This window comes from Bufo bufo, chromosome 3 (assembly GCF_905171765.1).
Source record: "Bufo bufo chromosome 3, aBufBuf1.1, whole genome shotgun sequence".
Classification (NCBI taxonomy): Eukaryota; Metazoa; Chordata; class Amphibia; order Anura; family Bufonidae; genus Bufo; species Bufo bufo.
The window spans coordinates 143,803,792-143,827,362 of NC_053391.1; the positions used below are offsets into that span (position 1 = coordinate 143,803,792).

General features: G+C 44.5%; 1 protein-coding gene across 2 annotated transcripts in view; it reads left to right on the forward strand.

Annotated features, from left to right (window-relative positions):
- MAP7D2 (MAP7 domain containing 2) overlaps positions 1–23,571 on the forward strand; it is a 151,878-nt gene that overhangs the window by 33,483 nt on the left and 94,824 nt on the right. Inside the window, exon 1 of one of the 2 annotated variants that reach the window (XM_040423668.1) lies at positions 16,527–16,566. The exons of the other annotated variant lie outside the window; for it this stretch is intronic. The gene's annotated coding sequence lies outside the window, so the exon portion shown is untranslated. Of the gene's footprint in view, positions 1–16,526; positions 16,567–23,571 lie in introns of those variants that run through there. 2 annotated transcript variants of the gene reach the window in all.

Here is a 23,571-nt window from a genome sequence, read left to right on the forward strand (position 1 = left end):
TGCTGACAGGAGTTTTTTTTTTTTGCGCTGTCTGAGTGTAAGCTGCAAGTTGATTTTTACCTTCATTTTTTCAATCCCTGTCGGCTCAGGAGTAGGAGGGGGCGTGACCTAACCAGATCAGGGGCATGGCTTAGCGGGATATGGGGCGGGGTTTTGTCTTTTGAGGGTAGACACATTGTGACAGGGGACGTGTCTGGGCTCCTTCCTGCAAGAGTGACGCCCCTCTGGGCACCTTACTGGCTAATTTGCATACCAAATAAACTGGATTTTCAGAGGATAAAAACATTTATTGCTGGAACAAAGGCACATCTAGAAATAAGGTACAAAGTGCTATTAGGTCATGGCTTTACTTTAATAGCGATTATCCTGGTGACAGATTTCCTTTAAAGCTCACCTACAGCAGTGAAGAAAAATGGCTGGGTTGTTATGGAAACCTGGAGTAAAACTGTGTATGTGGAGACTGGAGGACCTGAGAGCTTATGTTGGTTGATAAGGGTCAAGTGACCAAGCTTCTATTGGCTAATGCATTTTTGGGAACATCTCAGGAACGGTACGTCCTAGAGAGCAGAGACATGGTTTAAAACCTTCCCGGACACCTGATGTACCTGTGTTCCAAATTTGGTGATTGTAAATGCGAAGGTACGGATTCCTTTAGCATACATACATACATACATACATACATACATACATACATACATACATACATTCAGCTTTATATATTAGATATAGTGATGTATATTCGTAATTTTGAATATTCTAGATTTTTTTTTTTTTCCATCAGTAACCTCCCTTCTTGCTTGTGGGCCAATGAGAAGGCTGCAATCTTTGTCTGAGCTTAGCAACATCCCTAGCAACCAATAGGAAAGTTGCCTGCCCCTTACTATATAAGAACCTCCCCAGCAGCCATTTTCTGCAGTATTTTGCAGATCTGAGAGAGACAGCAGTGTTATTGCCGTGCTCTCTGCTTTTCTGTGTCCTTACATTAGTTACCGTAATATATATATATATATATATATATATATATATATATATATATATATATATATATAATTACAGACCGTTAGTGGGAGATAGTCAGTGTAGGTTATATCCTGATATAGTGTAGCTGTTGCAGTGTAGTGATAGGTTCTGCTGTCCATACATACACACAGTTTCATGTATCTGCTGTCCATACATACAGTTTCATGTATTGCGGCAAAATATTTGCATCAGTAGTGCTGATTAGCGCAATTGCGAATATATTGGAGCACTCTATCTGCATATTTTAATGTTCTGCCGTGCCAACCATTTTCTCTAGTCTCAGGAAACTTCTAGCAGCCCAAATATTTGTGAAATATCGCGAATTCGAATATAGCCCCTGCCGCTCATCACTAATAGTCAGATGAAAGCATGCATAAAACTGTGCTGTGTAGTCCAGAGTCCAAGGTACGATGGGACAATGGATGGAATTTCCAGAAGTGAAAAGCCCTGAAGCAGATTATCTTAATACCAATAAGCTGGGTTTCCAGATTCAGGGTTTTTGGTGCAGTAGTAGATTCAAGAAGAGGAGAGGACTTTCTTTTATGGCCCTTTTGTTTCTACAACTGCATCAAAAATCTGGATTGTGGAAACCCAGCCCAAAGGATTTGAGATCTGAAGATGATATTTTAGGAACGCTGGCATCCTGGTAAGGTACAGCACTGGTTGTAACACTGTTTTCCATGCTCTTGTAAGGGTGGAGATGAGCTTCTAGTACAAATGGTTTTTCTAACACCTACAACACAAACACTGCAAACATTTGAACCCAAGACCAATATCTCGACAACCACAAAGTAAGTAGACTGTTCAAATCTCACGTGTCATGGTTGTCCACCAGTTTCTCATTTTCACAGAACAATTTCAGGGCATTATAAAGAAAATAATTTAAAACTATTCTGAGAACTGTTGAATGTGTACAGAGCAGGACAAACTTTGGTGGGTGAAATTATAATATTTGGGCAACTTTATGGGGTCATGCACAGCCAAGCCCTGCTGATTATGGCAACATTGTACAACGGTCTAATCTGTATGAGGGCAAGCTAAGAGACCCGTTTGGGTATATTGGATTTCAAGGTGCTTATTCTCCCCATGGAAATGAACAGGCTTGGCAATTGTGTGGACTATTACTGAACTGTTGTGGTTGGAAGCTTTGCTTGTTTGGTAGATTTGCCGTCTCCTATGATCCTGAATATGTAGAAATGTGTATAAAATATTTGCTCTAGAAACTATATTTTACAGGTAGTCTGACCATATATTGGGGATTTCTGAGGGCAGTCTTCTGAAAGACTCATCAATCATGGTTGGCCTGTGAAGGATATCGCTATGGACAACTATGCAGTTAAAGTGACAATTCGATATCCGTGGCTCCGTCTAAAAGACTTTTCACCTGACTACCACCAAACAATCCTACATGGCAGATCACCTTTTCAACACCAGTGATGACCAGTTCGCATTGTTCGCCCGCGAACACATGAGGGCTGCCATCTTTTCTCACAAGTCCGGCGAGGCACCGGTAAGCCCTTACCTGTGCCGCGAGCCAGTCTGAAACAAATGCGGTCAGCGGGAGCAGGCAGTTCCAAGAACAGCCCGATGAAGGCCCCCGGTTGCTGTTCTCGGAACTGCCTGCACCCGGTGACTGCATTTGATTTCAGACCGGCTCGCGCACAGGTAAGGGCTTACCTGTGCATCGCCGGACTTGTGTTCGCAGACGAACAATGCGAACTGGCCATCACTGTTCAACACACCTGCCTTCACTTGGCATCTGACAGGCTCATTTGTGCTACAGAAGGGCAGAGCATGGTCTAAATCAGCTTTTAGGCTGTCCAAAATCTCTAGTGTGTGTGGGTAGGTCATCACTACCAAATTCCTAGAAAACCCTTATAAGGCTACTTTCACACTAGCGTTCGGAGCGGATCCGTCTGATGTTTCATCAGACGGATCCGCTCCTATAATGCAAACGCTTGCATCCGTTCAGAACGGATCCGTTTGCATAACAGTTTATTTCAGATCTGATTTTTCACTTCGGAAAACTCAGATCCGACAGTATATTCTAAACACAGAAGCGTTCCCATGGTGATGGGGACGCTTCAAGTTAGAATATACTGAGAACTGTGTACATGACTGCCCCCTGCTGCCTGGCAGGTGCTGCCAGGCAGCAGGGGGCAGACCCCCCCCCCCTCCTGTATTTAACTTATTGGTGGCCAGTGCGGGCCCCCCCTCCCTCCCCAGTATTAATTGTAAGCAGTGCGGCCCCCCCTCCCTCTATATTCATCGGTGGCCAGTGCGGATATTAAATATGAGCAGTGCGGTCTCCCCCTCCCTCCCTCCCCAGTATTAAATATGAGCAGTGCGGCCTCCCCCTCCCTCCCCAGTATTAAATATGAGCAGTGCGGTCTCCCCCTCCCTCCCTCCCCAGTATTAAATATGAGCAGTGCGGCCTCCCCCTCCTCTTTTCATTGGTGGCCAGGGGGGATTCAAAGTATTGTGATCAGTGCGGCCTCTCCTCTCCCCCCCCCCCCCCCCATCATTGGTGGCAGCGGAGAGTACCGATCGGAGTCCCAGTTTAAATCGCTGGGGCTCCGATCGGTTACCATGGCAGCCAAGACGCTATTGCAGTCTTGGCTGCCATGGTTACTTAGCAACAAATAGCAGCATTATACTTACCTGAAGAGCTGCGATCTATGTGACCGGCCGGGAGCTCCTCCTACTGGTAAAGTGACAGGTCTGTGCGGCGCATTGCCTATAGACCTGTCACTTACCAGTAGGAGGAGCTCCCGGCCGGTCACATAGATCGCAGCTCTTCAGGTAAGTATAATGCTGCTATTTGTTGCTAAGTAACCATGGCAGCCAAGACTGCAATAGCGTCTTGGCTGCCATGGTAACCGATCGGAGCCCCAGCGATTTAAACTGGGACTCCGATCGGTACTCTCTGCTGCCACCAATGATGGGGGGGGGGGGGGGGGGGGGTCGAGAGGAGAGGCCGCACTGATCACAATACTTTGAATCCGCACTGGCCACCAATGAATAGAGGGAGGGGGAGGCCGCACTGCTCATATTTAATACTGGGGAGGGAGGGAGGGGGAGACCGCACTGCTCATATTTAATACTGGGGAGGGAGGGGGAGACCGCACTGCTCATATTTAATATCCGCACTGGCCACCGATGAATATAGAGGGAGGGGGGCCGCACTGCTTACAATTAATACTGGGGAGGGAGGGGGGGCCCCACTGGCCACCAATAAGTTAAATACAGGAGGGGGGGGTCTGCTGCCTGGCAGCACCTGCCAGGCAGCAGGGGGCAGTCATGTACACAGTTCTCAGTATATTCTAACTTGAAGCGTCCCCATCACCATGGGAACGCCTCTGTGTTAGAATATACTGTCGGATTTGAGTTTCACGATGTAACTCAAATCCGATGGTATATTCTAACATAGAGGCGTTCCCATGGTGATGGGGACGCTTCAAGTTAAAATATACCATCGGATTGGAGAAAACTCCGATCTGATGGTATAATCCTGACTTTACATTGAAAGTCAATGGGGGACGGATCCGTTTGAAATTGCACCATATTGTGTCAATGTCAAACGGATCCGTCCCCATTGACTTGCATTGTAAGTCTGGACGGATCCGTTTGGCTCCGCACGGCCAGGCGGACACGAAAACGCTGCAAGCTGCGTTCGGGTGTCCGCCAGCGGAGCGGAGGCCAAACGGTGCCAAACTGATGCATTCTGAGCGGATCCGCATCCACTCAGAATGCATTGGGGCAGTACGGATCCGTTCGGGGCCGCTTGTGAGAGCCTTTAAACGGAACTCACAAGCGGAGCCCCGAACGCTAGTGTGAAAGTAGCCTAAAGTGCACCTGTTTTTAAGAACTCACATTTTAAATTTCACGGTGCATGACCTACATGGAGTCCAGAGAGCATCCTACGTCTTACAACTGACTATTGACTAGTGTCGAGGAGGGCTGAGTGAAGGACCTGAAGGTTTCCATTAAAATTATAATTATAGAATTGCATGATCAGAATGAGAGAGTAAGGCTACTTTCACACTCGCATTTTGGGCGGATCCATCATGGATCTGCAAAATCTGATCCATTACAATAATACAACTGCATGCATCCGTCATGAACGGATCCGGTTATATTATCTGTAACATAGCCAAGACCGATCCGTCATGAACTCCATTGAAAGTCAATGGGAGACGGATCCGTTTTCGATTGTGTCAGAGAAAACGGATCCGTCCCCATTGACTTAGGCCTCTTTCACACGGCCGTTTTTTTTTTTCCGTTTTGCGGGCCGTTTTTTGCGGTCCGTATACGGAACCATTGATTTCAATGGTTCCGCAAAAAAAACGGAATGTACTCCGTATGCATTCCGTTTCCGTATTTCCGTTTTTCCGTTCCGTTTTAACATAGAACATGTCCTATATTTGGCCGCAAATCACGTTCCGTGGCTCCATTAAAGTCTATGGGTCCGCAAAAAAACGGAATGCATACGGAAGTGCATCCGTATGTCTTCCGTATCCGTTCCGTTTTTTGCGGATCCATCTATTGAAAATGTTATGCCCAGCCCAATTTTTTCTATGAAATTACTGTATACTGTATTTGCCATACGGAAAAACGGAACGGAAACACAACGGAAACAAAAAACGGAACAACGAATCCGTTTAAAACGGACCGCAAAACACTGAAAAAGACATACTGTCGTGTGAAAGAGGCCTTACATTGTGTGCCAGGACGGATCAGTTTGGCTCAGTTTCGTTAAGCGGACAGCAAAACGCTGCTGGCAGCGTTTTGGTGTCCGCATCCAGAGCGGAATGGAGACTGGTCAGAGGCACACTGATGCATTCTGAGCGGATCCTTTTCCATTCAGAAAGCATTAGTGCAAAACTGATCCGTTTTGGACCGCTTCTGAGAGCCCTGAACGGATCTCACAAACGGAAAGCCAAAACACGAGTGTGGAAGTTGCCGAAGTTCAGCATTTACTCTGAATGGTTGCTAGTACCTGCTAGAATGGGGAGACGTACCAAGGCACCTAGTGGAAATGTAGATAAGCTCTCATCTAGGAGGCCCTCTATTGCCACCTTTTGGATGGCTTACCTAAAAGTCAACGGGGAGACTTTATCTTGTGTCTGCGTTGCCGTACTATCCACCACATTTATCAAATGTCGCAAGTTGGCGCATCTTTAAACGTTTTGTCTAGAGATTCTACTCCAGATTTTCTACGCCACCCCCCACTGTAGGGAATTTTTTTTTTGTGTGACTTTTTAAAAAAAGTTCAAGTGATAAATTCGGAGTGAAACTCATTAACATAGCTAACCATGGCCACTATCCCACCCACTTTTCAAAACTGGATTCAGTGGTGTAAAAAGGAAAAATTCTCAAAACATTTTGAAGCCAGAGTTCTGGAGTGCAGTGTGATAAATTCCTCCAGGGCCTTGCGCTTTAAAAAGACCTTGGAACAACGTCCGAGGAAAATATTCTGGTTTTTGCTTATTTCTCAAAAGTCTACCTCAACTTTCAAGTAATATTTTGGTAGAAATGCCCTAATAATAATTTTGTGATATGTTATTGATTTTACTGTTTTACAAGCAAAAGACAGATTCTGGTTTCTACAATATGTGCTGCAGTGAGCACTATACGGAAAGGAACACAGAACAAAGCTGTTCCTGTCTGTCCTCGCTCCCTCCGCTAAAGCCTGGCATAGGACATAGATGGAGGATATCCTGCACTGATGTTTTAAGGCAGAGGTTTCAGAGGACAGCACAGGCAGGAGCAGCGATGTGTGCTCCTGGCAGTAATGTTCTCACTTCAGCGCATATTGTAGAAATCAGAATCCGTAAACCGCATATGTGGCTGAACTTCAGGGGCCTCTTGCTGCTTGTAAAATCAATAAATAAAATGTATCCCTAAAATTATTAGGGCATTTCTAACGGTTTAAAAATTATTGCTTGAAAGTTTAGTTACACATCAATCTGCAGACAGCTATTTCAGGTTTTTTGACCCATCTTCATTGGGGTGCTACCTGGTTTGGCCGAGTGAGAGGCCTTTAATGTGGGTCTGGGAGAATTTAAGGGAACCTGCCAACTGGTTTGGGGCCAGTAAACCACCAGCATGCAGTTTCGTAACTGGAGTTTAGGGCCCCAAACCTGCTTACAGCAAACCCAGATGTCCCCACAAAAGACAGTAAATGAAATTCAAACTTACTGGTATGGTAGACGAGTCTGCACTGCACAGTGATGGAAGTTGTACTGTCCTCGGCCTCTTTGACGCATTGTGTATGCAGCCAATGCTGTAGGAGAAAAGTCCTGGACTTTTCTCCCGGTAAGTATGAAATTTTAATTTAATTTGTTCTTTTGCAAGGACGGATGGGTTTGCTACGGCAGGTTTGGCACCCAGGCTGCATAATGGCACGCAAGTGGTTTGGTGACCCCAAAGCAGGTGACAGGTTCCCTTTTAAGTTTCTCATTGTGAAGTCACCCAAGTTGGCATAGGGAGTCTTATAGGCCAGACAGTGTTTTCTGGGAAAATGTAAATACCATAAGGGCTTATCCAGGAGAACAAAACCTGGCTCTCTAGTGCCACCTGGTGGATGACTACCCTATCAGCCAATGTCTGGCCTTTTTAACCCCTCAAGGACACATGACGTATCGGTACGGCATGTTTCCCGAGTCCTTAAGGACACATGACGTACCGGTACGTCATGTGGTGTTCCGATCACTGCCGCCTGGCCGGCTGTGATCGGAACAAGGCGCCTGCTCAAATCATTGAGCAGGCACCTCGGCTAAATGTCGGCGATCGCAACAAATCGCGATCCCCCGCCTGCCTCCCCTTGAATAATCGTTGGTGGCTAGTGGGTATACCAGGGTGTCAGCACATTGCTGACACCCTGGTATAAACGGCTGACATCTGTGATGCGATGTCAGCCGTTTAACCCTTTCCATACCGCGGTCCGTAAGGACTGCGGTATGGAAAAGGTTAACAGCTCAGGGAGCTCCCTCCCTCTCCCATCGGTGGGCTGCTGTGCCTTTGATGGAGAGGGAGAGAGCCCCCAGACAGCCCCCCTCTTACCCTTCCCCGTCTGAGCAGACGGGGAAGGTTCCCATGGCAACAGGACACCTTCTCAGGCATCCTGCTGTCCATGGTGCTGAACAGATCTGTGCTAAAGGCATAGATCTGTTCAGACAAAGTGTAAGTAAAATACAGTACAGTACACTATATATTGTACTGTACTGTATTATACAGACATCAGACCCACTGGATCTTCAAGAACCAAGTGGGTCTGGGTCCAAAAAAAATGTAAAAATCAAAAAACACATTTATCACTGATAAAAAATGAAAAAAATAAAATTCCCTACACATGTTTGGTATTGCCGCGTCCGTAACGACCTGATCTATAAAACGGTCATGTTACTTTACCCAAACGGTGAATGCCATAAAAAATAAAAAACTAGGATTAAATTGAAATTTTGCCCACCTTACTTCCCAAAAAAGGTAATAAAAGTGATCAAAAAAGTCGCATGTACGCCAAAATTGTAACAATCAAACCGTCATCTCATCCCGCAAAAATCATACCCTACCCAAGATAATCGCCCAAAAACTATGGCTCTTAGACTATGGAAACACTAAAACAGGATTATTTTTTTTTTGTTTCAAAAATGAAATCATTGTGTAAAACTTACATAAAAAAAAAAAAAGTTATACATATTAGGTATCGCCGCGTCCGTATCGACCGGCTCTATAAAAATATCTCATGACTTAACCCCTCAGGTGACCACCGTAAAAAAATTAAAATAAAAACTGTGTAAAAAACTGTTTTTTTTGTCATCTTGCGTCACAAAAAGTGTAATAGCAAGCGATCAAAAAGTCTCATATGCACCCCAAAATAGTGCCAATCAAACAGTCATCTCCTACCGCAAAAAATGAGACCCTACTTAAGATAATCGCCCAAAAACTGAAAAAACTATGGCTCTTAGACTATGGAGACACTAAAACTTTTTTTTTGTTTTAAAAATGAAATCATTGTGTAAAACTTGCATAAATAAAAAAAATTGTATACATATTAGGTATCGCCGTGTCCGTGACAACCTGCTCTATAAAATTACCACATGATCTAACCTGTCAGATGAATGTTGTAAATAACAAAAAAAAAAACGATGCCAAAAAAGCTATTTCTTGTTACCTTGCTGCACAAAAAGTGTAATATAGAGCAACCAAAAATCATATGTACCCTAAACTAGTACCAACAAAACTGCCACCTTATCCCGTAGTTTCCAAAATGGGGTCACTTTTTTGGAGTTTCTACTCTAGGGGCGCATCAGGGGGGCTTCAAATGGGACATGGGGTCAAAAAAACAGTCCAGCAACATCTGGCCCACAAAAACCGTATGGCATTCCTTTCCTTCTGCGCCCTGCCGTCTGCCCATACAGCAGTTTACGACCACATATGGGGTGTTTCTGTAAACTACAGAATCAGTGCCATAAATAATGAGTTTTGTTTGGCTGTTTAACCCTTGCTTTGTAACAGGAAAAAAAAAATTAAAATGGAAAATCTGCCCAAAAAGTGAAATTTTGAAATTGTATCTCTATTTTCCATTAAATCTTGTGCAACGCCTAAAGGGTTAACGAAGTTTGTAAAATAAGTTTTGAATACCTTGAGGGGTATAGTTTATAGAATGGGGTCATTTTTGGGTGGTTTTCTTTTATGTAAGCCTCGCAAAGTGACTTCAGACCTGAACTGGTCCCTAAAAAGTGGGTTTTTGTAAATTTCAGAAAAATTTCAAGATTTGCTTCTAAACTTCTAAGCCTTGTAACATCCCCAAAAAATAAAATATCATTCCCAAAATAATTCAAACATGAAGTAGACGTACGGGGAATGTAAAGTCATCACAATTTTGGGGGTTATTACTATGTATTACAGAAGTAGAGAAACAAACTTTGAAATTTGCAAATTTTTCCAAATTTTGGGTAAATTAGGTATTTTTTTATGCAGAAAAAATATATTTTTTTACTTTTACCAGTGTCAGGAAGTACAATATGTGACGAAAAAACAATCTCAGAATGGCCTGGATAAGTCAAAGCGTTTTAAAGTTATCACCACTTAAAGTGACACTGGTCAGATTTTCAAAAAATGGCCAAGTCCTTAAGGTGAAATAGGGCTGTGTCCTTAAGGGGTTAACAGGTCTTGAGAGAATGAATTTGGGGTATGCTTCGTGTCATGAGCACTTCTTATCCCTCTTCTTACAGTTTTTTTCTCGTTATTCTGGTACAAGTTAATCTTGGTTTCTTCTGTTCAAAGAATTGTGTTCCAGAATTGCTTTTTTGAATAAAGTGTAACTTTATTTGCAGTTCCTATACCGGACTCGTACATTGGATACTAGTGGGAATTTACAACATGTGCATTCTACATTGGCAAAATTGACCCATAGTCCACACTTCAAATGGGGGGGAGGGGAGGGGCAGCCAATAGCCGGCCGCAGAGGGGACGAGCCTCCCTTGCGTCACCGGATGTTTTGATCCCAGTCACTGGGAGATGCAGCGGCGGCCATGCAGGAATCCAGAGCAATGCGGGTGCTGGGGAGCAGGTAAGTATATTTTATACAAGGGGCCTGGGCATTGGGGGGTCATTATAGGGGTTGGATAACCCCTTTAAGGGTGTATTAGACAGGCAGATTGTCTGCCAGATCATTACTAATGAGCGTTCGTAGTAATGTTAGCGATGATCTGGCAGTGTAATACTGCCACCAATTACCCTTCATCGGGCATTCCCAATCTTTCAACAGGTTTAAAAATCATTGCTTGCCGGCGGCAGATTATGGTGTCTAATCGCGATCTGCCGCCAACAAACAATGATTCAGTATGGGGACAAGCAATGGCATGAGCAATCACTCATCCCCATACTGTGGAGGAGATCGCTGCATGTAATATCAGCGGTCTCCTCCACTGACGAGCAGGCGATTGCTGGGATGAAACGCTTCCTTCCTGGCAATTGCCTGGATAATCTGGCTGTCCAATACAGCCTTTATAGTATAATAGTTATGTAATAGCTAATGTGTACTAGGAAAAATAATCCTTTAGAAGGAACTATGCTAACATACTTCTGAGCCTCACCCTGTTTCACCCTGCACTATTTATTAGCGGACAGGTACCTAACGCTGACGGCATGTTTTCATGGGCATAATTTTTAGCTTCATGCATGGCTCACTGTCAGCTTGTGTGGGATTGCCTTTAAAGGGGTATTCCAGTTATAGCATGTTATCCTCTATCCTTAGGATAGGGGATAACTATCAGATTGGTGGTGTTCCTACCTCTGGGACCCCCACCAATCTTGAGAATAGGGAGCCTGCCTGAAATGGTTGGAAAAGCACGCAGCTGCTCCATCCATTTCTATGGGAGCGCCATATCATTTATTTTTATTTTTTTTAATTAGTAATATTTCTCTTCAGCTAATGACTATGTAATACCGTCATTGCCTTGTAAAATTAAAGAGGTTGTCTCACCTCATTATTTACAGGCTCCCTCGTGGCTCTTAGGGCCTCAGTTTCCTGCTTGCTGGGGCAGAGCTGTAGGCACAGTGAGCAGGGAGGATGCAACCCTGCCCCTTGCTTGTGCGTGCGCGCTCCCTGTAGATCCTACGAGAACAAAAAATTTTGCGTGCCATTGAAAAAGTGATAAATCCTCCCCAGTGTCTCGTTGGAAGGTGAACCTTCAGTGCAGTCTGAGGTCCAGAGCACTCTGAGGTTTTCATTAGCAATCTGTACTTTGCTCCATTCAACTTTCCCTTAACCCCGACCAATCTCCCTCTTCCAGCCCCTGAAAAACACCCCCACAGAATGATGTTGCCACCACCTTGCTTCACTGTAGGGATGGTATTGGGCAGGTGATGAGCAGTGCCTGGTTTCTTCCGGACATGACGCTTAATATCCAGGCCAAAATGAACAGAGAATCTTGTTTCTCACAGTCTCAGAGTTCAGTAGGTATTTTTTACTGTAATCTCCAGAGAGCTTTCATATGTCTCTTTATTGAGGAAATGCCTCTTTCTGCCATAAAGCCCAGATTGGTGGATGCTGCAGTGATGGTTGGTCTTTTGGAAGTTTCTCCTGCACACAGGATCTTTGAAGTTTAGCAAGAGTGACCATTAGGTTCTTGGTCACCTCTCTTTACAAGGACCTTTTCTTCCGGTTAGTTAGTTTGGTGGGGTGGCCAATTTTTAGTACCCTTCTCCAAATCTGTGCCTCCACACAATCCTTTGTCTGAGCTCTACAGTCAGTTCTTTCCTCCTCATGACTTGGTTTTTCCTCAATCCTCCATTCCCCTGCTGTGCCCCCCGTTCTGATTTCCCGCCCTGTATGCTAATTAATAGCATCGGTACAGAGGGGAGGAGACGGCCATGTTTCTCAGGGCAGTGATTGGGCAGCTCACAGCCAGGGAGAAGGAGACTCCCCTTGAGAAACACGGCTGCCTCCTCTTCCCTGTACCGATGCTATTAGCATATAGGGTGGGAAAAGAGAACAAGGGGCACAGCTGGGAAACGGAGCAGCGTATCTGGAAAAAAAAAGTGTAGTTTGTGGTTTGCACGTGCACTTCCCCTTTAAGGTGTGCCTCCCTGCTGTTTGGTCAGCAAGGGGTTAACCTTCTGGCTAGTGAGGATTAAGGTGTTTCCTGGGTGTAGCCGCAAGCTTGATATAAACCTGTGGCTTGCTGGCTGGGGGCAGTGGTTCTACTGCCTTTGTTGGACTAGGACCTTGCTCTGTCATCTGAGGGCCACCATTGTGGTCATACTGGAAAGATGGTAAAGCCAGGAGCAGAGAACCACCAGCATACACCAAGCCTGGAGGAACACTCAGCTACAGGCTTCCAGCAGAGACTAAATAGCCCAAGCAGCCACACCCACAAACACATAAACCCAGTGTTCACAAAACACTAGGAAGGGAGTTAACCCTTCCAACACCAGACAGAGGAAGGAAGCCACTTAAAGGGGAAGTCCACCCAGAAGCAAACTAAGCGACGTGTTACCACCGGCAAACAGCATGCGTGGCAACAATGTCACGGCAATCACCCAGAAGGCCAAGACACTGCCACCGCATGCTCTCACAGCAACACGTTGCCGCGGGCAACCGCAAGTGTCACAGCGCACACCAAAGGCCGTGACGCTAATACTGCAATGTCAGGACCAGTAAAAGGTCCCATTTACCACAGGTGGTCTCCAGTTAAGAGCTCATGCACACAAACGTATTTTCTTTCTGCTTCCGTTCTGTTTTTTTTTTGCGGATCGTATACAGAACCATTAATTTCAATGGGTCCGCAAAAAAAATTGAAGGTACTTCATGTGCATTCCGTTTTTGTATGTCCGTATTTCCGTTCCGCAAAAAAAAAAGAACATGTCCTATTGTCCGCATTACGGGCAAGGATAGTACTGTTCTGTTAGGGGCCAGATGTTCCGTTCCACAAAATACGGCATGCACACGGACGTCATCCGTATTTTTTGCGGACCGTAAAATGCATACGGTCTTGTGCATGAGACCTAAGGTGTAGAAACATCTCAAAGATGATCAAGGGAAATGGGAGGCCCCAGAGCTAAATGTCAGGTGTCATAGCAAAGGGTCTGAATACTTATGTACATGTAAAATTTTAGCTTTTACTTTTTAAGGCTATATGCACACGACCGTGCTGTTTTTTGCGGTCCGCAAACAATGGAAGCTGCCTGTGTGCCTTCCGCAATTTGCGGAACGGAACAGGTGGCCCATTGTAGGACTTGTTGTTTTTTTGGGGGTTTTTTGCGGAGCAACGGATGCAGACAGCACACGGAGTGCTGTCTGCATCTTTTGCGGCCCCATTGAAGTGAATGTGTCCGCATCAGAGCCGCAAAAACTGCGGCTCGGATGCGGCCCAGAACTAGGGTCGTGTGTATGAGGCCTAAGTGTGACTTCACACATGGCAGATCTTGTGGCAGAAAATTCTGCGACTGAAAATCCGTTTCATTCACCTTAATGGAGCTTGCAGAAATCCATGTGCTTGACGCCTCAATTCAAATGAATGGAACTGATTTTCAGTTGCAGAATTTTCAGCCACAGGCTGAAATTCTGTTTTTAATTTCTCATTATGGGGTATTGAGTGCAGATTGATGGAAAAACTTGATTTTTTATTTTGGCACAAGGCCTCAACATGGCAAAATATGAATAAGTGAAAGGGTTTGAAGACTTTCCAAATGCATTTTATATAAAACGTATTTGAAAAGAAACTCATGAAAAATGTTTTTAAAAAAAGCATGTTTAGGAGGGTACTTTCACACTTGCGGCAGAGGATTCCTGCAGGCAGTTCCGTCTCCAGAACTGCCTGCCGGATCCGTCAAAACGCATGAAAACTGATGGCATTTGTCAGACTGATCAGGATCTTGATCTGTATGACAAATGCATTAAATGCCGGATCCGTCTCTCCGGTGTCATCCGGAAAAACGGATCCGGCATTTATTTTTTTCACATTTTTTGCCAGATCTGTTTTGCCGGAACACTCGGGGCAGGGTCTGGCATTAATGCATGTCAATGGGGAAAAAATGCCGGATCCGTGTTCCGGAATTTTGGACTGAGATAAAACCGTAGCATGCTGCAGTATCCTCTCCGTCCTGAAATGTCAAAAAGACTGAACTGATGCATCCTGATGCATACTGAACGGATTGCTCTCCATTCAGAATGCATTAGGATAAAACTGATCAGTTCTTTTCCGGTATTGAGCCCCTAGGACGGAACTCAATACCGGAAAAGAATAACGCTAGTGTGAAAGTACCCTTATCTGAATATATGATTTAAAGAATGTCATTTTTTGACATTTACTCCCCTTTAAATATCCATTCTTTCATTAATCAGCCAGTAATATCATAACCTGTAAATGATGACGATCTGTGGAATGAAAAATGCAAACGCACATTAAAATTTTCACAGGTTAGCCATCTTTTTCATGGTAAAGAGGATGGGTGTGTGACCCGTCATACTTACATGTGGTGGATACTCTGTAGATTTTCTGCCCTGGAATTGCGAGCATAAAATCCAGTGTTTTAGGTCCCTTTCACACGAGCGAGTTTTCCGCGCGGGTGCAATGCGTGACGTGAACACATTGCACCCGCACTGAATCCTGACCCATTCATTTCAATGGGTCTGTGTACATGAGCGTTGTTTTTCACGCATCAGTTCTGCGTTGCGTGAAAATCGCAGCATGTTCTATATTCTGCGTTTTTCACGCAGCCCTGGCCCCATAGAAGTGAATGGGGCTGCGTGAAAAACGCATTGCATCCGCAAGCAAGTGCGGGTGTGATGCGTTTTTCACTGATGGTTGCTAAGAGATGTTGTTTGTAAACATTCCGTTTTTTATCACGCGCGTGAAAAACGCATCAAAACGCATTGCACCCGCGCGGAAAAAACTGAACAACTAAACGCAACCGCAGACATAACTGACTGAACTTTCTTGCAAAATAATGCGAGTTTCACTGAACGCACTCTGACCGCATCCGGCCCCAATCCGCAACGCCCGTGTGAAACCAGCCTTATAGTAGCTGCAAAGTGGATCAGATTGTACAAAATCTCATCCAGATGGTGCAGAAAAAAAATATGCTGTGAAAACTGACCAGCGGTGCAGATGTTAAATGTAGAGCATAGGTCATCAGTATGAGTCCTGCAGTCAGTGATGTCATGTTTATTGGTCACATGGCCTACGTGCAGATCTGTCCCATTCAAGTGACTATAGAACGTATGGCGCTGTGCTTGGCATACTGTGAGGAGGCAGCAGCTGATCGGTGGCGGTGCCACAACCCCCTGATCAGATATTGATGACCTATCCAGAGGATACATCATCAGTAGTCTACTCCCAGAAAATCCCATTTATTAGGGAATATTGACATCAGATGAGTTAGAGAAGCTAGCTGATTGCTTCACTGGACATCCCCTTGACTTTAGGCAATATTTTATCAATGGCGTAGATTACAGCAATGGTTTTCTATGTTTATTGAAACTGAATGTAAAACAATTGTTCATATTCTCAATGTTTGGGTCTGCTGTCTTGGTAATAAATAACTCTTGTCCAGCCCTGGACTCTGATGGCAGCGGTGGCACCACAGCATCTCAGAAATGCCATGGACTCATGGGTGTAATACTAAATAGTAAAATTGTATAAATGATTTTTTTTAATTGTCTGTTTTTTTTTTTTGTTTTCCTTCTCCCCCCCCCCCCCCCCCCCCCCATTGTCTTTTTAGCTACAGAATAAGTATCTGCAGGCTTTTATTGTTTTTGTGCATAGCAGAAGGCAATCTATCGCAGGATTCTGTAACCAGTAGCAGACCGGGACTTGTCTATACGTTCCCTTTAATAGTCTGGCAGGCAGCAGACATGTTTGAATGAGGTTAGCATTTACTCAGATGGTTTCCAGGGTTACTGAAGAAGATGGGTTAGGGCACGCAGCGCCAATAGCAGAGCAGGATTGTTAGGCTTTCCTTTTTTCTTTTTCTTTTTTTTGTCTACACTTTCAAATTCCTTTTGTGCTGGAGGTAGAGACATCTCCCGGGAAGGTGAGCACTCAGCACATGGAGACAGGTCTCTCTATAGATGTAGCTTCTCTGTTCTCTTTTTGATTTCCATTAATCTTGTGTGACTGGATATACACTTCTTATAGAGCTCAGCCTGATAACATGGCATCTGTCTGCTGCTTTTTCCTTGTTACATTGTCTGCGTGTTCACATTGTATACAGGATTTACCCTATTGTCTGCTGTTTGTAAGTAGAGAAATGCCATTTGTATTATTGAGGTGGAGCAGTAATAGACCTCCTTATTTCATGTGGTGTATACCCATTATACTCTCTATACTCCATACAGAATGCTGGTGTTTTTGCATGCAGTTTTTCTTCTCTTAGAAATCTGTAAATGAGCAATATACATACTTGTATAGCTGAAACAGCAGGGTACATGTAATACTCTGAATTGCTCATCTATATGCACTTGTTGTTGCATCACCCTGTCCTTATTCTTTGCTGACTGGTCACTGCGTATATGAGGCACACTGACAGTGACTACCTGTGGGGCTGCTGTGGCTGGGTACTGCCTGTGAAGGGTTGCACTGGCCGGGCGCTGCCTGTGAAGGGTTGCACTGGCCGGGCGCTGCCTGTGAAGGGTTGCACTGGCCGGGCGCTGCCTGTGAAGGGTTGCACTGGCCGGGCGCTGCCTGTGAAGGGTTGCACTGGCCGGGCGCTGCCTGTGAAGGGTTGCACTGGCCGGGCGCTGCCTGTGAAGGGTTGCACTGGCCGGGCGCTGCCTGTGAAGGGTTGCACTGGCCGGGCGCTCTGGTTTGTCATTGTCTTTAGGGCTAGTTCTTGACTCTGGAGGCTAGCCTTCCCTGAGATGCTGGACAGTATGCTGCTGAACTCATTTTGCTCATTTTCCAGCTGTACACAAGAACGCAGAAATATCTCATGCTGATCTGATTGTTGAGGTGCTGAACATTCCACCATCTTAACTTGGCTTGCTGGGACTTGTAGTTCTGTATATATCTGGTTATCTAGTCCACTTCCTTCTACCAGGAGGCAGAATGATGATATGTACTAGTGAAAGCTTTGTTTTGTCCCATGACGGTGGAGAGCGAGTGTAGACCTGTCGGGGCTGAGCCGGCAGCTGTCTGGAGGACGAGACAACAAATTATACATAGCTGGGATAATTGCATTGTTCCTGTTTTCCTTACTACTTGTACACCAAACAATCATGAGGTAATAGAAGCTCCTGAGTGGAATCCACAGTTGCGCCATCACACTTGGTAGAAGTACTGGGGGAGCACTATAGTTTTCTCCTCTAGGCCTCATTACAGCTCCAAATAACCTTTGGGCTGTACAATGACAAGCATTTGGCCGAAGGCTGTCTTAAAAGGGTTTTCCAAGAGTTTTAAAAAAAATTGACACAGGGTAGGGTGCAGTATAAAAAAAACAGGGAAAAAAAAAACATTTGCCTTGTAAATATGCGGCCATTCTGATCGTGGCTGGGCTGTCATCAGTCATGTCCTATTTATCATTCATGTGACTGCTGCAGCCAGTCATTGATCTCACAATGCTAAAAATGCTCTCCAGGTACCCTTGCAGTATGACTACAGCCACGAACAGTGAACTACTACCCAATAGCCAAAGACATATGAACATAAAACAAAAACTGTCTCAGAGTGGCTAAGTACTGAAAATAATATTTAATAAGATATTTTATAATAGATTTGAGGATCTCTTATGCATAATGCTAAAAGATGACAAAAAATGAATAAAACTTTGCTAAATAATCACAAATATAAATGCAATCCTGGTCCCTATAGGTAGCGTATGCGGGGCCCACACTTGTACGGCTCCTGCAGTATAATAAACAGTTAGGGCTCATTCACACAGCCGTATGGTCGCTGTGCCCGTGTTGCAGACCACACATCCGATCCACAATATACGCGCAGCGGCCGTGTGAATTCCGTGCTATGGAGGCATGGATCGGAAGCCTTTACGTGGGCTTTTGGGTCAGTGCCTCTGCGTATTTTGCAGATCGCGGACCCATTCGGGTCAGTGGGTCCGCACCGCAGCACAGAGTTCAGAAGGCTGATGCCTGTGTATTTCGGAACACTATTTGCAGTCCGCAGCACGGGCACGGCCACCATGTGGTCTAGGGAATAAACTATTATAGTTATATGTCCATCCTTATATGAAGATCCCATGGTCTGCTGCATAGTTGTACAAATTGATCCAGTGGTAAGTCTCTAGTCACAGTAGAGTTAATAAAGGGTTAAACGATGTCTCTCAATGTAATGACTTATACTCCCCATGAACATAATCAGTTATTAAGTCTCCAGAAAGAATGTTGCTGTAATAATGTTAGTAACAATCTGCCAGCATCATCTAGAAAGCACATCTCGCCCTCATCTCTAGTTCAGGTGCTGTGTCTCAGAGTGGTTGTCCCTAGAGCGGCAGACCTGTGCTGGCGTCTCAGGCGCGGGATGCTTGTGGCTAGGCACGCCCTTCTTAGGTTGAGAGCTGTTCCTGGAATGGGCCACTTATAGCACATGCACTGTATTAACCTTGGGAATGCCGGGTTCGGACTGCCACAAGGTCATCATCATTGAACTCGGTGGTCACATGTACATGATTGGCTGCAGTGGTCATGTGAACCATGAGCAACATCGCTGCAGGCCCAGTGGTTAAAAATGTAAAAGTTAAAGCGGTTGTGCAGCCTGTTTATATTGATGACCTATACTCAGAATATGTCATCAATATTGGATCGGTGGAGGTATGACTCCCGGCACCCCCACCGATCAGCTGTTTGAAGAGGAGGCGGCGCTCCTTTCAGCTGCGGTGTAATGTACTCCTGGGTGCCCCAGCTGTTGGATACCACTGATCAGATACCTTTTCCATAGCTAGGGATGAGCGAGTTTCATATTTTGAAGTTTGTGCGCAGTTTCGTGTTGTGGTATTTACTGACTTGCGTTATGGATTCCGTTACCACGGACCGTAACTCATTTCCATAACGGAATGCCTTTAGAGGCATCCTGTTATTCATTCCGTCATAATAGAAGTCTATGGCCTGCAGAATGGATCCATCTGGTTTCCTTTATCCGTGGAGTGCTCTCCTGCATAACGTAAACCGGACGGGTCCGTTATCCATTCCATCATGGAATTGCGTTATGGTCCGTGGTAACGGAATCCATAACGCAATTCATTAAATACCACAACACGAACTTCAAAATATGAAATTTGCTCAAGGTATTGACTCTAGGAAAAGGGAGAGGGTACACACTGAAAATGGTATAGCAAAAGGTGGGACTAGTACCCGTTGTTCGTTTAGTGCTTCCGGCGCATTTCAGAAACTATTTCAGAGGATTCTTCACACAAGAAGATAAGTCAGAGACCTTTGTTAACCAGTGATTTATTTTCTATTTTCAAGTAAAATGCTGTCCTTAGGGATTTTGGAATGTATGTTACTATTGGAATTCTGTCATTCCTGCAGGAAGTGTTGCTGATCATTGCAATTGCATATACAGTGAATATAAAAAGTCTACACACCCCTGTTAAAATGTCAGGTTTGTGCTGTAAAAAATGAGACAAAGATAAATCATTTCAGAACTGTTTCCACCTTTTTAATGTGACCTATAAACTATACCACTCAATTGAAAAACAAACTGAAATCTTTTAGGTGAAGGGAAGAAGACAAAAAAAAATAATAATAATGTGGTTGCATAAGTGTGCACACCCTCTTATAACTGGGGATGTAGCTGTGTTTAGAATTAAGCAATCAAATTCAAAATCATGTTGAATAGGAGTCAGCATACACTTGCCATCATTTAAAGTGCCTCTGATTAAACCCAAAATAAAGTTCAGTTGCTCTAGTTGGTCTTTCCTGAAATTTTATTAGTCGCATCCCACAGCAAAAGCCATGGTCTACAGAGAGCTTCCAAAGCATCAGAGGGATCTCATTATTAAAAGGTATCAGTCAGGAGAAGGGTACAAAATAATTTCAAAGGCATTAGATATACCATGGAACACAGTGAAGACAGTCATCATCAAGTAGAGAAAATATGGCACAACAGTGACATTACCAAGAACTGGACGTCCCTCCAAAATTGATGAAAAGACAAGAAGAAAACTGGTCTGGGAGGCTACCAAAAGGGCTACAGCGACATTAAAGGAGCTGCAGGAATATCTGGCAAGTACTGGCTGTGTGGTACATGTGACAACAATCTCCCGTATTCTTCATATGTCTGGGCTATGGGGTAGAGTGGCAAGACAAAAGCCTTTTCTTACGAAGAAAAACATCCAAGCCAGGCTACATTTTGCAAAAACACATTTGAAGTCTCCCAAAAGCATGTGGGAAAAGGTGTTATGATCTGATGAAACCAAGGTTGAACTTTTTGGCCATAATTCCAAAAGATACGTTTGGCGCAAAAACAACACTGCACATTACCAAAAGAATACCATACCCACAGTGAAGCATGGTGGTGGCAGCATCATGCCAAGGGGCTGTTTTTCTTCAGCTGGAACTGGGGCCTTAGTTAAGCTAGAGGGAATTATGAACAGTTCCAAATACCAGTCAATATTGGCACAAAACCTTCAGGCTTCTGCTAGAAAGCTGAACATGAAGAGGAACTTCATATTTCAGCATGACAACGACCCAAAGCATACATCCAAATCAACAAAGGAATGGCTTCACCAGAAGATTAAAGTTTTGGAATGGCCCATCCAGAGGCCAGACCTGAATACGATTGAAAATCTGTGGGGTGATCTGAAGAGGGCTGTGCACAGGAGATGCCCTCGCAATCTGACAGATTTGGAGTGTTTTTGCAAAGATGAGTGGGCAAATCTTGCCAAGTCAAAATGTGCCATGCTGATACTCATGCCCAAAAAGACTGAGTGCTCTAATAAAATCAAAAGGGGCTTCAACAAAATATTTGTTTAAGGGTGTGCAACCATATTATTTTATAAAGAAAAAATGTGGGGGATTGGGTCAGCACAACCTGTATGTAGGTGCACATCACTATGGCGAAATACATATACAAACGGAAAATGCAAATGTGATCGCACTCTACATCCAGCATTCTGCCCTGCCTCCATGCTGGATGAGACATTGGTGTACATTTTGGCCAAAGCGTAATAAGCCACTCACCACGTCAAGGTCGCCTCATTTGAGTGGTCCCTAACAATAGTTCCTACCTGCTTATGGGCCATGACAGCCACACAAAGTCCAGGGAATGCAGGTCAGCATGCAATCCAAGCACACTCTGCTTTTAACCCTGTCCGGTGCCATTACAGCTTTCATCGGATCCAGGGATGCAATCTGACCCAATCCCCCCCACATTTTTTCTTTGTAGTATATATTGGAGGCGTGGCGATCTCCTTTGAGTCATGCACACCTGACCAGTCAATCTGTCCTGGAGGCTGGTTTTAAAGTCAGTATAAAACTGAGTCTGCTTATATAGAACCTACCAGTAGCCATTTGGCTCCAGGAGAAGTATATGGTGGGCTCAGCGTGCATGTTTGTACTTGCATCCCTGGATCCGATGAAAGCTGTAATGGCACCGGACAGGGTTAAAAGCAGAGTGTGCTTGGCTTGCATGCTGACCTGCATTCCCTGGACTTTGTGAGGCGACCTTGACGTGGTGAGTGGCTTATTACGCTTTGGCCAAAATGTACACCAATGTCTCATCCAGCATGGAGGCAGGGCAGAATGCTGGATGTAGAGTGCGATTACATTTGCATTTTCCATATCATTTTATGTTTTATATTTTTTCTTCTCTCTACCTAAAAGATTTCAGTTTGTTTTTTAATTTAGTTGTACAGTTTATAGGTCACATTAGAGGTGGAAAAAGTTCTGAAATGATTTATCTTTGTCTAATTTTTTTTACATCACAGAAACCTGACATTTTAACAGGGGTGTGTAGACTTTTTATATCCACTGTATACTACAGGAACTGGCAGTATAAGAGCTCTTTCACACGAGCGGATTCTGTGCGGGTAATCTGCTGCGTGAAAGAGAGCCAAGCCCCGTTACATGATTAATAATTCTCTGTGCTTTTCTGTGACCTTTTTGGTACAAAATCACAGTAACCACTTTCTCTCACTGTGATTTTGTAGTAAAAAGGTCACAGAGAGGCACGGAGCATTAACAATCATGTTAATGCTCCGTGTCTCTACTGTCCGAAACAGGGCTTGGCTCTCTTTCACTAAGCGGATTACCCAAATGGCATCCACTCGTGTGAAAGAGCCCTAACAGTCTTCTGAAATACAGTTAATAGGACTCCTGATGTCTAAAGGAGTGTTTGTTTTTATTTGTAATGGTTTTGTGTCAAAACAACCACCACAAAGATGATCCCTTTTAACCCGTAGAGGACCCGCGCTGTACATGTACGGCGCGCTGACCGCGGCACATGCAATGTCCTCACAGGAATCCGAGCTGCCATCAGGTCCCCGTGCTGCTGTGACGGGGACTCGATGGCATGGAAGGCAGCGCGATGCCTTCCTTAGGCATCGGGGCTGCCTTCCGGTGGAGAGCCTGTGAGATCTAGCCCCCTGGATCTGACAGGCAGGAAGCTGTATGAGTAATACACACTGTATTACACATACAGCCAATGCATTGTAAAGGGGATCAGACCCCCAAAAGTTGAAGTCCCAAAGTGGGACAAAAAATTAAGTGAAAAAAGAAAGTGAAAAAATGTCATTTTCCCCAAATAAAGGAAAAAAAAGAAAAATAGACATATTGGGTATCGTCGCATCCGTATCGACCAGCTCTATAAACATATCGACCTAACCCCTCAGATGAACACCGTCAAAAAAATAAAATAAAAACTGTGCTAAATAGACCATTTTTTTGTCACCTTACATCACTAAAAGTACAACAGAAAGCGATCAAAAAGGCGTATGCCAAAATAGTACCAATCTAACGGTTACCTCATCCCGCAAAAAATTAGCCCCTACCTAAGATAAAACCGTGTGCCCATACAGCAGTTTACGACCACATAGGGGGTGTTTCTGTAAACTACAGAATCGAGGCCATAAATATAGTTTTGTTTGGCT